Raw genomic sequence first — 5,438 nt, forward strand, 5'->3', positions numbered from 1 at the left:
TTGGAGAACAATTTTAAAATATTGAATTTGTTTCAATAAATTTTTATTGAGGCTCAATATACACAGAAACATACTAGGCACAATTGTAGGGCTTAGATGAAAGAGACAGATACAGATTAAATGATATGGAGTCTCTACCCTCTGGGAATTTACATCTAAGAAAGGGAAATGTAACACCAAAAACCACACACAAGGTAAAATGTGGGAAAAACCTATGAAAGGTACCATCAGAGCACTCCAAACATGTAGAGGAGAGTTGAGAGACATAGGTTCATTTGAGAAGGACCATGGAGTATGGATAGGATTTTCCACTAAGGTGGGTATAAGCATTACATATTGGAAGAAACAGGAATCCAGAGTGACCTGTACCTTGAGTGCCTGCAGGGGAGAAGTAAGTAAGACTTGGATATTTCCAGTTGAGGAAATATCAAGAAGGACATTGAAGGCAAGAATAGTTTCTATTTTATTCTATGAGCAATGGGAAATCAGTGGCTGATATTTTTAAAGAAAGGGACCGACATGAATTGAGGTTGCACTTTAGGGAATTCTGTCTTAAGGTCATGTACCAAAGGAATTACACAGCTGAGTGGTAGAAGGCAGGGCAGATAACAATGAGACATCAGATGAGACATTGCAAGGGCTTGGATGATAATAATTTAGGGCAGAACAACACTACAAAGAAGAAAGGTTTGAGTGTGCCCTAGTCCATCACCATTCCCAGGCCTCTACTCCTCTATATGTATTGTCATCTCACTATATAGCATCTAATGAATTCTATTCAAGTTTTCTCTCCCTCTCCTGGAACAGATCTATTCTCAACCTCAGGGCCTATCTTTAGTCCCAGTACTCCTGGGCCTTGCTTTCTGTTTTCAACACATAATCATAGGGTGTTAGAGCTCAAGATAACACAACCAATCTAACTTGACTCTACACTATTTGACTCTAGTTTTTTTACTTTCTTTTTTTTTTTTTAATTCTGTACACCATGATGAGGAAACTCAGAGAAGAAAGTGACCTGCCCAAAGCTGAGTATAGAGTTTGGGTCTAAAAGGAAGCTGGAGGAAAACAGACTTAAGGAATTAAGATCATCACAATGTTCCTTCCTCTGGATTACACTGCCACGTCCTCAAGCTGTTACCTCTGAGCAAACTTTAGGCAGCAGGGTGTTGAGTTGGTAGCATCCAATTATATCCAGCCCTATTTACCAAGTTGTAGTCAGAATTGCATGTCCTCAGCCTCTTCCAGCAACACTATATTCTCCTTAGTTAAACTTAGTCCCCAGCTATCAGAACAGGTGGTACATGGAAAGATCCTGAGAAAGCAGCACTGTGGACAGAAGGCCAAAATGTTGTGGTCTTGAGGAAATCAGGTTACTGAGAGGACTGAGTAAAGTAGGAGCTCTTGGAGTCCCTATCAGACAGGACATAAGGGAGTAAATGAATGCCTGGTAAAAACATATCTAAGAAAGTATGAAGGAGTTTGAAGAGAGGAATGATAGGATAGTGGTTTCAGATGGGAAAATATGAAGAACACAATTAGGTTTAGAGAGAAATGTATGGGAGTAATGTAACTAAGAGCTGATGGCAATGATTCTCAGAAGAATCTCATTACCAAACAAATTGTATGCTAAGCTTCTTCCAATAAAGGATTAAAAAAAGGAAAGTGCATTTTATTAACATTAATCTATAAAATGCAATTTTTACTTAATTCATATTACAAAATTAATCAAAATTACCAAAAGTTAAATAACACCTGTATTTGAGGGTTTTGTTCAACCAAAATTTACACAATTTCAAAACTGCAAACAAAACATTTTCGGGCTTTCTAGATCATTGTTATGAGACCCAAGAATCCACAGGACGTACCTTAAACCACCAGATTAACACAAGTCTTTTCCTTGGGTTGTTGTTGTTGTTCAGTCACTCAGTTGTGGCCAACTCTGTGCAACCCCATGAACTGCAGCATACCAGGCTTTCCTGTCCTTCACCATCACCCAGAGTTTGCTCAGACTAATGTCCATTGAGTTTGTTATGCCGTCCAACTATCTTGTCCTCTGTCGTCCCCTTCTCCTCCTACCTTTAATTTTTTCCAGCATCAGGGTCTTTTCCAGTGACCTGGCTCTTCACATCAGGTGGCCAAAGTATTGGAGCTTCAGTTTTAGCATCAGTCTTTCCAATGAAAATTCAGGGTTGATTTCCTTTAGAACTGGCTAGTTTGATATCCTTGCAGTCCAAGGGACTCTAGAGTCTTCTGTAACACCACAGTTCAAAAGCATCAATTCTTTGGCCCTCAGCCTTCTTTATGGTCCAACTCTCACATTGGTACATGACTACTGGAAAAACCATAGCTTTGACTATACAGACCTTTGTTGCCAAAGTAATGTCTCTGCCTTTTAATATGCTGTCTAGGTTTGTCATAGCTTTTCTTTCAAGGAGCAATAGTAATTCACCATTTTATAAAGAACTCCAAAGTAAGGTCTTTAAAAATTGAATGAATAAATGTTTAACAGAGAAATTGCAGACAGTAGAACCTCTTTAAAAATGTCACAGCACTGAGGGTAGTGTGGGTGGCAGATGATTTGAAAATAAATATCATACTAAATATTATAATTTTATATCTAAAAAATGAAATGGATCTTATTGTTTTATAGTATAGAATACAAAATAAAGCCTGGCAAAAGCTTCCCGGCTAGTGAGGTATATGAAAATGATAGGACATAATTATTAAAGAGAGCAACATTGTTGTAGCTAAGTCATGTCTGACTCTTTTTCCCATGGACTATAGACTACCAGGCTCCTCTGTCCATGGAATTACCCAGGCAAAAATACTGGAGTGGGCTGCCATTTCCTTCTCCAGGGGATCTTCCTGACTAAGGGGTCAAACCTGTATCTCCTACATTGGCAGGCAGATTCTTTACCACTGAGCTGCTAAGGAAGCCCAGAGAGCAATGTTTCCCTTATCAAAAAGCCATATCAAAATTCTGGTGGGGACATGAAATTTGTAAGTTTATCATCTAGAGGTATGAGAATTACAAAGGATGAAAACACTATTTTAAAGCATACAATGTTCTTAATAATAGCATTAAATTTGATACGGCTTTGAGAGTTCATGATTGCCAACTTATCACCATCCAAATTAACATGAGGTGTTGTATGTCCCTGAGGAAAGGGTTTATATGAAAGGAACCATGGACAAAGCAGTATTCAGGGAACAAAGTTATGCACCCTGGGAGTGAGGGTTCAGATAAAAAGGTAGACTGGTACTACCAAGAGCCCACTAAGGAAACTTTCTCAGTATATACATTATACATTGATTTCTGAAACCAACAAAATTTTTAAAATCAGTCTTGATGCCACATTTAATTACTGATATGCATTATACTAGCACCATCTTGTGGAATATAGTTAAAATTCATGCATGTCTTTAGATGGCTGCTCAGTCAGTGGTTCTCAAAGTGTGGTTTGTGGACCCCTGGTGATACTTAAGACATATTCAGGGAGTCCAGCTAATTTCATAATAATACTAAGATGTCATTTGCCTTTTTCAATGTGTTGGATTTGTACTGATGCAAATAGTGAGTAAAAGTGTGGACACTTTAGCATGAATCATGGCAAAGGTCCCAACTTATATTCTTCATTACTATGCATTTAAGGAAAACCAAAAGCTTTTTCTACTTAAGAGTATCCTTATGAAGTAGCAAGAAAAAAGTGGGGCAACAATGCTGAAAGACTCAATGTACAGCAATTCACTTTTTACACTTCGCTTGTAAGAAATTCCTCCAAGAACAGAGTGGGGTGAAGCCGCTCAGTCGTGTCCGACTCTTTGTGACCCCATGGACTGTAGCCTGTCAGATTTCTCCATCCATGGAGTTTCCCAGGCAAGAATACTGGAGCGGGTTGCCATTTCCTTCTCCAGGGGATCTTCCCAGCCCAAGGATTGAACCTGGGTCTCCAGCACTTCAGGCAGACTCTTTACCATCTGAGCTATCTGAGAATCCCTCCAGGAATTGAGGAATCTCTGCAAATAGCAGACTTTTGTGAGCATTGCAGATAAGAAACTTGTATTTTAATCTTCCCTCCTCCACCCATTAGCTTCAAGATTCAGGATTTGAATCTCTGTAAAGGGGATATATCTATGAGTTGAGAAGTTGTGAGGAGTAAAAGCTGGATATAATGGCCTGTTTAAGTTGACTCTGCTAGTACCGTCCCTTCTTCCCTGTGCCAAAGTCCCCTGTAATTTCTGACTGTTAGAAGAACCTGGAGAAGGCCAGAAAGGAGGAGGAGACTTCACAGTTAGCTGTGGTCTACAAAATGATGAACATATGACAGAAGATAGAAAGGGATAGTAACTGTCTATGAAAAATGGATATATAGCTTTAAAACAGAATGTGGACCTAAATATCCAGAATCACACTCCTTTGTAAGATTTGTAACAAAAATAGTATGAATGTAATGAATAGTTCTAATGGAGTGGTGAGTCAAAGAACCATCTTGGTGCTAGCAAAATGGCAGAATTCCTTTCGCATCAAAGTGGTCTTGCAAGAGCTTTATTGATGTCAAAGAGTTTAATGGGGCTTCCCTGGTGGCTCAGGTGGTAAAGAATCTGCCTGCAATGCAGGAGACCCAAGTTTGATCCCTGGGTAGGGAAGATCCCCTGGAGAAGAGAATGGCAACCCAGTCTAGTATTCTTGCCTGGAGAATTCCATGGACAGAGGAGCCTGGTGGTCTACAGTTCATGGGGTTGCAAAGAGTTGGACACGATTGAGCGACTAACACTTTCACTTTCAAGACGTTAATGATGTCTAAAAAAAATATAATAATTCCTCAGCCACCTGAAGGATAGTGTTACAGCAACTAATCAAAAAGAAAAACCACAGCCTCTCCCCCAGTTATATTTAAACTGTCTTTATTTTCCACAATCATAATTTTTAATGATATGCCTTGTAGACCTCAAAGTACTGGAAAGAAATCTTTCATTCAAAGGCAATTGTGTGTTCTAGTTTCATTCTTTTACACATGGTTGACCAGTTTTCTCAGCACCACTTGTTGAAGAGACTGTCTTTTCTCTATTGTATATTTTTACCTCATTTGTTAAAGATAGGCTTTCCATAGGTGCATGGATTTATCTCCAGGCTTTGTATATTGTTTCATTGATCTATATTTCTATTTTTGTGACAGTACCATACTGTCTTGATGGTTATAGTATAGTATAGGCTGTATATAGTATAGACTGAAGTCAGGAATGCTGATTCCTCCTGTTTCATTCTTCTTTCTCAAGATTACTTTGGCTATTCAGCTATTCAGTATAGTATATTTGTATATAGTATACAGTATTTGGCTATTTATTATAGTGTAGGCTGTATGTAGTATAGGCTGAAGTCAGGAAAGTTGATTTCTCCTATTTCATTCTTCTTTCTCATTCTTTTTTTTTTTTTTTTT

General features: G+C 38.5%; 1 pseudogene; it reads left to right on the forward strand.

Moving 5' to 3' along the window:
- The first annotated feature begins 4,246 nt into the window (after positions 1 to 4,246).
- LOC133052741 (ubiquitin-conjugating enzyme E2 variant 1-like) lies at positions 4,247 to 4,857 on the forward strand (annotated as a pseudogene).
- The last annotated feature ends 581 nt before the right edge of the window (positions 4,858 to 5,438 follow it).

This window comes from Dama dama, chromosome X, assembly GCF_033118175.1.
Source record: "Dama dama isolate Ldn47 chromosome X, ASM3311817v1, whole genome shotgun sequence".
NCBI lineage: Eukaryota > Metazoa > Chordata > Mammalia > Artiodactyla > Cervidae > Dama > Dama dama.